Raw genomic sequence first — 12,836 nt, 5'->3', positions numbered from 1 at the left:
CCATATTTCATTACGATCTGAATGTAAACAAATTCACACACATGAAGATCAAGAACTTGTCTTATATTCTCAAGGGCATACTGCAGGAACTTCACTCCATGTTTTTTTTTTCAAGTTTTGTACCTTATATAATTCCCCAAGGAGGACTTTATGAGTCCTTTCAGGTTATTTTTTCACCCCATCACACTGTGCTGATTGAAATTAAATATTCAAGAAGCCACTGATTAGAGTTGCAGCCTATCTTTGTCTTCCTTCCTGCATCTGAATAAGAATGTTGTTTTTTTCTTTTCTAAGTAGGGCAGATTTTCTGTGTGCCTCCAAAGGAGTAAACCCCGAATATTGTCAAGTGTTGCTGAATTCCTATGGCTTCTTCTGAACTGAAACAATGCTATCTTCCATGAAAAAACCTGAAGCTCCTGTCCCCCTCCACACACTGGGTCACACTATTGACTGGGAAGTTTCAAACAGCACATCCTTGATGCTTATGCAACTGAATCCTTTACAAAAAACAACCCTTTGACCTTTTATCTGATGCTCCTTTGTCCTTAAGTGTGAAGCAAGATTCCAAGAAGCTATAGCATGGTTTTCATAGGCACCACAGGAATGATGCCTTGGCATCTAAGCTTTTGAAAGAGCCTACAATGTTTGATGTCTGAATCTTTTCTCAATTCCTAAAACATAAAAAAGACTTTTGAAAATCAAAGTAAGCATATACAATCTGTGCCCTTATAAGTTATATGGATTGTAGAAACTGATGCAGTAGTCAACTAGCAGTGTGTTTTCTCACTTAATAAAATGAATACAAAGGAAGAACTAGTTCATAAAGTAAAAATGAAGTGTGTTGATGTAAAGTGCTTAGAAGTGTATATTGCATGGACAAGTAGTGTTTGAATAGAAACTGTCACCTGCTGTTTCATTAACTTTTCATTATTAGATAACTTTTAATGACATTGTCACAACTCAAAAATTACCAAGTATAGAACAATAATGTAGAGTCTAAATTAATGAATTATTTCTATTAAAATTATTTAAAATGAAATACTACCAAATAAACATTAGGTGCAAATGTTGTTTAGTGTGTATTTGTGTATTTGTGTATTTGTTCTCCAATGAAACTGCTACCTAGCCACTGAGGTCAAAGTAAGCAAGAAAGTATTTTCCTAGGAAAGTGGGATTTTCAGTACCAAAGATCTCCACATTTAGCAAATCAATGGATTCATTGTTCAGACAACAATTTCTAAGAAAACAAAGAAAATATATTTTATTTCACTAGGCAAAAAAGATGTCTATAGAAATATAGTTTAAATATAATGGTTTAAAGTTCAAAGTTTCAAGGAACTATACAAAATTAATGGTCCTATTTTAAACAGCTATTTCACAAAATAGTGTTGAAAGGCAGAATAACAAATCTGTAATTGCATAGTAATTGAACTCAAAAAGAAAATGAGTAAGATGGAGATTGGAGCTAAAAACAATATGAACGTTTAAATAATTAATAAGGAAAACTATGTACACTTCTTTAAAAATCTTTATTGTGTCCTGTTGGTGACAGTTTATGGCATGTAAGACACAGTTTACAGGTCATTTTCTCACTAAGAGTTATTGGACGGTCACCACCCTCATTGAAGATGAGAAAATGTAATGTTAGGTCAAATGCTCTGCAACTGTAGTGAAACAGGTGCTGTTCTAAGCATGTGGAGATCAAGGCATTTCCATGCGGCAGTTACCCTCATTGGCCAGATTTCGCAGATGGCACAGCCTGAGTCAGATAGGGACAGAGCTTCAGTCTGACCTCTGGTCCCCTGCTTGCTCAGTGTTCTTTCCTCTAGAATTCACCAACAAATCTTGAAAGGTGACCAGTGGGCAGTTCTGCATATTACATATTACCATATTAAGAAATCATTGAGTTCAGCTCATGCCATCCAGGCATGGCAACTTCACAATCATTCCTAAAAAAACGTAATTCTATTTTATTTTTAAGTATGGCAAAAAAGAAAAGATTTTGTGACCTCCCAGAGAAACATCCAGAGTATGAAATAAAGTTTCTTGTATGGTTTCAGCTTTATTGCCACCTTTTAAGAAAATAAATTGCCATTATGAGTCTAAATAATGCTACTTATTAATGCAAAACAGACCCTAAGGATTACATGATCAATAGTCAACTATTAAGAAATCATAAGCTTTTATAATTCTGAGATTATCAAAGATCAAAAATCATTTTGGATTTTTAGAAGAAGCACCTAAGTCACATATATAAATAACACAGTGCTCCTCCTAACAGAAAACTAAGTATTTTCACTTTAACAAATGGTCAGAAAGTTTATAGCCTATGACAGAGCCAAGCTATGAATATGCTTGCTACTTGTTAGTTTAAAAAAATAATGAATATCATTTCATATGATAGAAGAACACTAATTTGTGGCATTGTAAAATTATATAAAATGCAAATGTTTCTGAATATAATTAGGATTTAGAAAACATCCATCCCACTTTTAGTACATTTTATTTCTAGGGACACTGAAGTTATAACAGGAAATGTGTTGTAGAGAGTAAACCTATGACCAAAAAATCTCCAAAACATTTATTCTCTGGACCTTTATATTCATTTAATTTCTATATTGTACTTCTTAGTAAGGAGAAAAATTAAACCAATAGTTTCTTTCCTCAATCTGTCTTCATCTAGATGAGGAAGATTCTAAGGCATTTGGAGAAGAGGTTTCTTAGGCGGTCTTAATGCCTTCCCGCTTGTGTTTCTTTTTACTGTAAGGAATAGTTTTATCAAACTTCAATTCCGTTCATGAATTTTTGCTTTCATGTTTGTGTTTTGAGGGTCACAACCAGATATATACCACTGCCCATTCCAATCACAGAGATAGTCCCTTTTGCTTTTCTACCAATGGTCTTGTAGATCCAAGTATAGTAAGCTTATGTTGTTTCATTACTGGTTTGAATACAGGAATAAATGAGGAGAAACACAGTAGAAAAGATCACTGAAATTAAGATATTTTTGGAAAAAATAAACATAAAAATAAACATAGTTGGCAAAAGAACAAACCTCAGCAAAAATCAATGCAATACAATCAAAGTCAACATCAGAGGGAGAAAAAAATTCATATTGGTGGTAGAGAAGTTGTTGACTACTTTTGGCATCCTGTGTTCAATTCCAGTACAACAGAGAATAAAAAAAATGTAAAAATTAAAAATAAAAACAGATAATTGTAATGCATAGATTTTTTAAATTTTTAATTTTTTAATTTAATTTTTATGTTTAAGCAATAAAGTATCAAATATTCTGCTTCCACTCCAATTTTTCCTTATCATCACTTTTCCCTACAAATATCATGTGCTCTATTTACTAAGCCTACTGAGTTCACCAAGTACTGCCTGAATGTGCATGTGTGTGGGACCATCTGTGGGATTATATGTCCCTGTATTTCCTTTAGACAGGAACAATTCTGGGTCAAAATTTTGAAGATGGGTGGGTGGCATCATCTCTCCAATGGGGGCTCTGCCTATCTACTGTTGGTGATCGATTCAGATTCCTCTCCCCATTGTTAGGCATGTTGCTTAAGGTCAACTCCACTGATTCGCAGATCTCTAGGACTTTCTAGAGCTTTCCCCTCTCTTGCTCCCCACCCCTACCCCATGCAGCTGCAGATTTCCATTCTTTCTCCTGACCCTATAGGCTTCTTTCCTATCTCCCTCCATACCTCATCCTGCACCCCTTTTCCCTCCTGGTCCCTTCTCCCACCCAGGTCCCTCCCTCCCTCTGCCTTCTATGATTATTATTTTCCCCCCTTGTAAGTAGGGTTAATACATCCTCACTTTGTTAACTTTGTAAAGTCTGTGAATTGGATAATGAGCATTGTGTATTTTTTTACTAATATCTACTTATCAGTGAGTTCATACCATGTATTTCCTTTTGCATCTGGGTTACCTCACTCAGGGTGATATTTTCTAGTTCCATCTATTTGCCTGCAAAATTCATGACTTTTGATTTTTAATAGCTGAATAGTATTCCATTATATAAATGAACTACATTTTCTGTATCTGTTGAGAGACATCTGTTATTGGCAGCTTGAAGAACAAATGAGGCATCATCAAGATTTTGAAATGATATCCTTTGTGGATGTATAAAAGGACATGAACATATGTAAAAATGGTCTGTGGTAATAGGTGATTACATAATCAATGTGTATACATTGGGAGACAACTATGAGAGGAGAAGATATGAGTTCTACCTCTTCCCTTTGCCTATGAGAGAGTGCTCACCCACCTTCATTACACAGATAAAGAAAATTAATAGTCCAAAACTTTGATACAAGTGATAAATTCCAACATTTCTATTGATGGCTGAAGAAATTGCAGACTGAGTGGCAGGAACAGTAACATCATGAGTATTTGAAATCAGACATCCATGTCAGGACTCCTGCCACTCTATCTCAGGTATTTATGCGTAATTACTGTTTTAAGTAGTGTAATGCTACTAAGACTCATGCAAATCATGCTACAGCAAAGAAGGAACAGAGCCACTTACTCTTCCTTTGTAGCCAATGTGAAACCATGAGAGTGTTTACTGCAAATTTAAATTGGACTGTTTAGATTCTCTTTGTTAGACTTTAGAGTTTGCTTTCTTCTTTCTATCTCATTATTAATAATGCTTCAATAGCTACCCCAGGGTCCATAGTGACTTTTTCAGTTTTTATATTATACAATATCTATGGCTTTTCAATAATTTATTCTGTAATGTTAATAATAAGAGCAGAGGTCTTAAAATTAACGAAGAGTAACAAATTGAGTAGATAGAATTATCTACTATGGAGTGAGACTATCAATATGTATACAAAAAATCTTGATTAGAGCAACTTTCGAAACAGCTTTACTTGGACATTTGAAAATAGAAGTATGTTACAGTTTCTCAAAAATTTTGGATTACTTCTCTATCATGAAACATGTAATATAATAGAATTTTTTTTTCTTAGTAGAAATACTTAAGGAATATCTGATCTTTCAATTCATTAATTTTTTCTTTGAATTTAAAGTGATCTAAATAAAGTTCACTAATAATAATATAAAGTGTCCTCAAGGTTAATGAGTTATGTTTACCGCATTGAAGAAAGACTATTTACTTGGCTGAATAATAAATAATTTATGATACTCATTACATTGTGAAAAAAGCTTTGTAGTAAGATAACATGATCTATGGATATCTATATATTTGGACATGGTATGTTATAGTTAAAAGCAAACATTCTGAGAATCTCAGTAGTTTAAAGTAGGTTAGTACACATTTATGTAAATAATTAAACAACTAAAAGATTCAACTTTGTAAGACATAATTTCTATTCCAGATACTCTGTTTACATAACACAGAATGAAATACATCTGTCTGTGTTCTTTCAATGCTATACAGAAATAATCAGTGGCCCAGAATTGGCCAGATCTAAATCCTTGATAATATTGTCAATGATCTATTCATAGCTTATACCTACTATTTCATGCCCAATACTGATAGTCAACTGAAGACTTCACCTTATTGTATCCTTGCATGATTCAATGTTACTGGATCATGAAATATGATGAAGTTTCACTGAGGAAAATGAAAAATGAAATGTGAATTTCTCACCTTTCCCCCTGATTCACTGAGGTCTTTTAAGGTATACCATATTTTATCATGAAAAACTGTTGTTTGGTTACACATGACTTCAAAGGGATTGCAGAATATAATTCTACCCTGTCTAGAAGAGCTGTAAATAGTTGGCATACAAAATTGAATGACTACTACAGGAAGAATGTGAGGAAATGCATACTCTAGTACTATTAAGAAAAATGCAACTTGGAAAATAACTTTTTGATGTAATTTAGCAGATAGACTAAAGCAGTATTTTCCATTTACAACAGAAGAGTTGTACACATGAACTCACAGTAGACATAAGAGCATGCACGAGTCATGCACAAACTGAAGCCAAATGAAATCCAACCATAGAGAAGGCATGTGGGCATTAAGTCTTTCCCTAGCTGGGAAACTATAGGCAATTAAAAGCTGTTAAAAACGGAGAAAATTTAAGACTGTGGCACTAACTCTAGTGTATGGCCACACATCCAAGAATATATGGACATCACAGGTTGCATTTGATTGGTTAAAACCTAACCTGAACAATAAAAAGTGTGAGTGAGGAAGGGAGACAGATCTGGGAGGAGTGGGCAGAAGAGAGAATTTAATTAAAACACATTGCACAAAATTCTCAGAGAATTAATTTAAAACAATATATTCAATAGACTGGACTTCCTATTAGTTTATGAGTACCTTATAATATTTGTTTATAATCTCTAAAAATTGCAAAGGTCTATAATAATCCTAAGTACTGACAACTATAACAGAAAAACGGAATACAATTTCAACCTCTGTAAAGAGTGGAGAGATCACTTACTTTACCCAAGATAATATATGAAACCATGAAAAATAATTCTTATTTTAGATATACATAAAACTGATTTTGTGTAGAATGGTTGTATTTCAGTAAGTTTTTGAAACCACCCTGTTTACAGAGATATGCAGTAAAGGAAAAAGACATAGTAACTTTAATATAATTCTTGCTTCTATGGAGATTTTGATTTCATTGTAGCTACATTGATGGAGGTAGTTGGTAGGGGGACCTTCTGGAATGTACCAGAGATCTGGGAGATAACAGACTCTCAGGACTCAAAAGGAGGGACCTTAGTTGAAATGCCCTACAGTGGAGAGAGGGAAATTGAAGAGTCCACTTCTAATATAAGGACAGGGAATCAAATGGAGAGATGGGGATGCTATCCTACAGTCAAAAACTCTGACCCAGAATTGTTCCTGTCTGAAAGAATTACAGGGATGGAAATGGAGAGGAGCCTGAAAAAAAGGAGGTCCAATGACAGGTCCAAAGTGGGATCCAGCTCAAGGGGAGGCCCCAAGGCCTGACATTATTATTGAGGCTGTGGTGTGCTTACAAACAGGAGCCTATCATGACTGCCTTCTGAGAGGCCCAACAAGCAGCTGAAAGAGTCATACACAGATACTTACACCAAACCAATAGACAAAAGCTAGTGACTCCTGTGGGTGAATTAGGGAAAGGCTGAAAGAAGCTGAGGAGGAGGGCCACTCCATAGGACAACCCAGAGTCTCAACTAACCTGGACCCCTGAAATTTCTCAGACACTGAGCCACCAACCAGGAAGCATTCACCAGCTGATATGAGACCCCCAATACATATACAGCAGAGTACTGACTGTCATGACCTCAGTCAGAGAAGAAGCACCTAACCTTCAAGAGACTTATGGTCCCAGGGATTGGGGAGTTCTGGTGGGGTGTGGCGAGGTGGGGATATCCTGTTGGAGATGAGGGAGGAGAAATGGGATGAGGAACTGTTGGAGGGCAGAACAAAAGGGGGATAATGACTGGACTTTAAAGAAAGATTTAATAACAACAACAACAACAATAATAATAAAGGAAAAATAAAGCATCTGCAAATAATTGAGCAAAATTGCTCAGCACTTGTTGCCAACACTAAAACCCCAAGTTTGAACTGACCAAAGTCCAGGTTGGTGAACCAATGAATTTTATGTCTTTGATCCAATAAAAGTCCATGTTATGGAGGAAATGTTTTTCTTCATGATGACTTACTGGAATACAAGTGAGAATATTATTTATAGGAGCAGAAATAACTCAAAGGCAGCTGCCTCACCCAAGTCTACTTATTACTACACCCATACTACTACTGTACGTGTCAAAGCTCATGAAAGATGGAACCCTGAGTGCACTGAGCAATTTTCATCCAGCTCTACAAGTTGGATGTGTCCTTTCCAGGCAGTTCACATGGTCTGAGCCCCTTCAGTTTGTCACAAAGGTTGTCATAGGAGACTGTACTGGGTACATATACATGAGAAGGAAGAGTCTTAGGGTATCTGATCAGTTTCAGGGATTACTCAGCTAAATGGACTTTCCTGAAAGATGTAGAGTTTTACCTCCCCTTACAACACCCTGTTTTCTCACACTCTTTTTAACATTTATGTCTTAATGAACTTCATTCCAAGATGGAAGATTTTAATTTCAGAAGAACCCGGAATACAACATCTTAGACCTATTATTCATGAAAAAAATGTTTGTATCATTATGTATGCCTAACCAAAGTAAAGAAGAAACATGGTAGATGACAACGCTTTGTGTCTTTTTTTTGTGGTATAAGCTGGAAAATAAGTCTATGATGATGCAAGGATACCTTGGGAATTTGGGAACAGTGTTTTAGGTCTTTTTCTCCCCCAAATTATTAGGGACCACTTTCAGAACAGACCTTGCGGCTATGTCACAGGATCAGCTAAGTAGATTTCCAATTATTGCTTTCAAATCTATTGCTTTCATCTCATGGTCTTGATTTCAGGAACAAAATAAAAATATATTTTAGATGAAAGAAACACTTTGGACAAAATTCAGTTAATTGGATTTCAGCCTTGCTAAGTTGGAAATTCAGCTCCATAGGAACTGGAGTAGATTCCTTTGCCCCATATATCATGACATTCAGAGCCAATCCCCCCCCCCAACTCTCACACTCCTGTCATGGTCATTACCCCCTAAAGCCATGTGCAGCCAAATATCTGACTGAGCACAGGGACCCCAATGGAGAAGTTGGGACAAGGACTTAAGGAACTGAAGGGGTTTGCAACCCCATACGAAAAACAAAAATATCAACTAACCAGACCTCCCACACACAAAGTTCCCAGGTACTAAACCACCAACGAAAGACTATATGGCTCCAGCTGCATATGTATTAGAGGCTGGCCTTGTCAATGGGAGGGGAGGCCCTTGGTCCTGTGGAGGCTTGATGCCCCAGTATAGCGGAATGCTAGGGTGGTAAGGCAGGAATTGATGGATGGGTGAGTGGGGGAGCATCATCATAGAGGCAGGGAGAGGATGGGTTGGGTGGTTGTAGAGAGGAAACTGGGAAGGGGGATAATAGTCGAAATGTAAATAAAAGAAATATTCAGTGAAAATATTTAAAAAAATCATTAATGGATCTAGAAAATCTCCTTGTCTACCTTCTTTAATTCATTTGATTTTTTAAAACTTTTATTCTATAACTTCTTTAACTCTTTTCTTATTTAAAACCACTAATCCCTTTTTTTTCCTGATGATTAAAGAAACCATGAAGTTGTTCTCTCTGTACTATTCGTTCCTTGAGGCACAGATCAAATGTCATTCTTGATGTAAAAGTTTTCAATTGTTAGTAGTATCTCTTCTCTCTTTTGTCCTTGCATATATGCTCCAGAGCATTCTAATGAGAACACACATTTTACATATATTTCTCCATAGACCTTTACTGTAAGAGTAGGGGCTATCCAAGGTCAAGATGGTTTCATTCAGATTTCAATCCTCAGTTTCTTTAACAAAGATTTATATATTTTTCTTAAATGTAATACACTTATTAGTGAGAAATAACATGAAAATTCTAATCTCCAGAGTTTTAGTTTTGCTTTATCCAAAGTAACAAACTCACAAAAAGAGAAGAAATATCTTTTATTTTTTTCCTCAAGTGATAAAATGGTGCTTCATTGGTGTAGATTTGTCTTTTTCCTCCATATATAAACTTGGGATTAAATTATATTTTATTATACTCAAAAACATCCTTATTTCTCGGTTCAAATTACTCTGACTTACATCACTTGGATACATTCCTTTTCACTTTCATATTCATATGCCTTTAACATGCTTTCTGCACTGAGTTTTTCATTCATTTGCTTTTTTTATTATTATTATTATTTTGCGTTGCTTGATGTGTCATTCTCTCTGATACTGTGAGGTGCTTCAAGCTTGAGACTGAGGGAGTTGGCAACTTCTGCCTTGTTGTACAAAGACCTGAGTCAAATCTCAAGAAACCATGTAAAACACCTGAGCGTGGTGGCACAGGGTTGTCCTCTCAGAGATGGAGAGAAAGAAACAGGAAAACAGCTGTCAGTCAAATGAGAGAATATGCCTCAAATGAAAAAGCTGGATGATACTTGAGCTACAATAATTTACATTTTTCTCAGGTCTAAACATGAGCATGCATGCATGCACGCACGTGCACACACACACATACACACACACACACACACACACACACACACACACACACACACCGAGTATTCCAGACTTATCATATATACTTTCCTATGTCAGTGATAAATCAGTCATTTTTTAAAGAAACTCTGATACCTTTATCTGAGAATAGTTTTATAATCTTACAGACTGACTTTTGAAGGAGGGGCATGAAGACAGAGAGAGGCAAAATGATATGAAACCAGTTGTGGTTTAGTGAATTTTGACATGGATAGATTACACATTATGTTCGTACTGGGTTTCAGTGGCATTAAGTTGAGAGCAGTCCATGGAGCTGCATGTATAGCTCACCTGTAACATCAACCCTGTGGATATGTCCTCCACCTTAGCCAAGAATGTCTCTCATGTTTGCGATGTTTGCTATGCTTCCACTGTTAAGCGTGTGGTTTTGAAGCCTTCACATTCACAATGAGCCCAGAGACAATTGAACTTTGAGATAAAGTATTATGGAAAAAAGTAAGTAACCTTTTAAACAGACCATTTTGCAAAACAATCATTCAAATAATAGTAATTATATACTTTGGCAGTTGCATGGTGAGTGTAATTAAGGTGACTAAATAGCTACAGCAATTATGATGCCAATTTTAGTTTTAGATATTTCAGCATTGTACAAATTCCAGTTGAAAGACAAACCCTGTCATTTGGGCTGTCTATTGTTTGTGTGTTATTTATAATTATTTAAATCTTCCCCGTTTCACTTACCAAAAGTTATATAAATCTTATATAGCCATAATATATGCCTTAAATAAATGTTACTGGTAATTATTGTGACAAAAGTTTTTCATTAATATGAAACAGATAAATTTCAAAACTGAGTCATTTTAGGAATAATTTTCAGTAGTTCACCCTGTTAATAAGGATTTCCTTCAAGTAATGTTATGAGGCATTTTGATTATTAGCAAAAGGAGGTTAAAGAAGGACATTATTCAGCTTGAAGTGAAATTACCAAAATGAACTTAATCCCAATTACATGGAATTAATGTATCTTTTCTGTATCTAGATACTTACATCCAAATGAAAAGCAAATATTCAGTTTAATGAGATGGTGAATGAGTTCTCCTGTGCGATTTTTTTTCCATCATTTTTGTCATTTTCATTAGCAAAGCTTCAGAGAGGTCCCAAGTGCTTTCTTTTTCTTCCTATTTTCCCCTTTCCTTCATATGTGCTTTATTTTCTAATAATGAAAGCCAATGGACCTTCTGTGCTGAACTTTTATTATATTGTGTGAAGCATAGCCCTAACAAGATCACATTAACGAAGAAAAAAAATGAATGTTGGTGCTGTGTAGTATCTCTTGAAAATAAACAAGCAGCCACTTCTGCAAACAATTTTTTCTGAAAATGGAGTGGCAATGCAAGAGCAATTGCCTTTCAATAAGAAGTGACTGCAGAAGCAAAGGCACTGGGGGCACCGGAAACTAAAGCCATATAAGAGTGGGTCAGGCCATTCACACTGATTGTGTAGTTTAATCAGGCACAAAATATTAAGAGTGTTAGACATTGAATTTCCACTCAGAGATGGTATGTGGGTTTTGTAGATAGACCACTGTCAAGGCTCATATACGAGGCTTTAAAATCTATTTTTACATGCCTAGTAAATTCTAGATATTTAAATGTTGGCTGACGAAATATGCTCTTGGAAGACCTAAAATTTAAATTATTTAGTATGTAATAAAGTTAGGAACGTTGATATGTTAGGCAAAACATTGTCAGGATACTTTTTTACACCCTAAAATGTGTGCAGCAGGTGTGGGCTCTCTCTCTCTCTCTCTCTCTCTCTCTCTCTCTCTCTCTCTCTCTCTCTCTCCCTCTATCTCTTTCTCTCTCTGTACTGCCTTGGCTAAAATGAGTAAATTACCAAGATATTCTTGGCTTGAAGGCAAATTACATCAGCAATTATTCAGAAATCAGTGTTTTCCCTTTTAGCCCCTTTCATTGTTTTAATTAAATTAACACTTATTAAGTGCTTCAATTTCCCCAGAAATATTTAGAGATTCTATGTAAGATCTCCTACTTTGTAATACTTCATTTTATGTAACAATGAATATGTGTATCTACATGATATTATGCCAAAACTGTTGTGTACTTTCACAAATGTTTGAAAATCTGAGGGCATGACAATGAAAAAAAAAATTACCATAAGTAACCATAAGATACAATCTGTAAAAACGAAAAGACTCAATATAAAGCAGTTTTCTATTAAGTAAAAGACATATGCTGATAGTTATCAGCATAAGCTTTCAGGAGAAACTGGAGAGAAAATTTTCATTAAATGCATGATATGAAAAAGAGACAGAAGATTGGTTGGGACACCAAGAGATAAAATTTATTCTACCTATACCACTCTCTGGTACATGCCTGAAGTAATCTGAACAGCATAGAGTAACAATCAAAACACCATAGAGTAACATGTAAGGTGTAGTGCTATTCATGTAGCCAAGTAATATAAAGAGCCTAGCTGCTCATTAGCAAAGTAAAGGATAATGAAAATGTGGCAAATATGCACAAGAATGTTTTTTGTCCTAACAAAGAAGACTAAAATAATTCCATTTGAAGAATTATCAGTAGATCTTGAAATAATATCATTAAGAAAAGTAAGTTACAATAAGAAAAACATGCTCTCCTCATACCTTGGATCTAGATTTTATAATACACATGATATAAAACAGGGCAGATTGACAAGAGTGAGGGAACAGGTGGAAAGAGAAATGGGGA

The sequence above is a fragment of the Mus pahari genome, chromosome X (genome assembly GCF_900095145.1).
Source record: "Mus pahari chromosome X, PAHARI_EIJ_v1.1, whole genome shotgun sequence".
Taxonomy (NCBI): domain Eukaryota; kingdom Metazoa; phylum Chordata; class Mammalia; order Rodentia; family Muridae; genus Mus; species Mus pahari.
The sequence above is the reverse complement of the archived record's forward strand: the minus strand, read 5'-3'. Positions refer to the sequence as shown.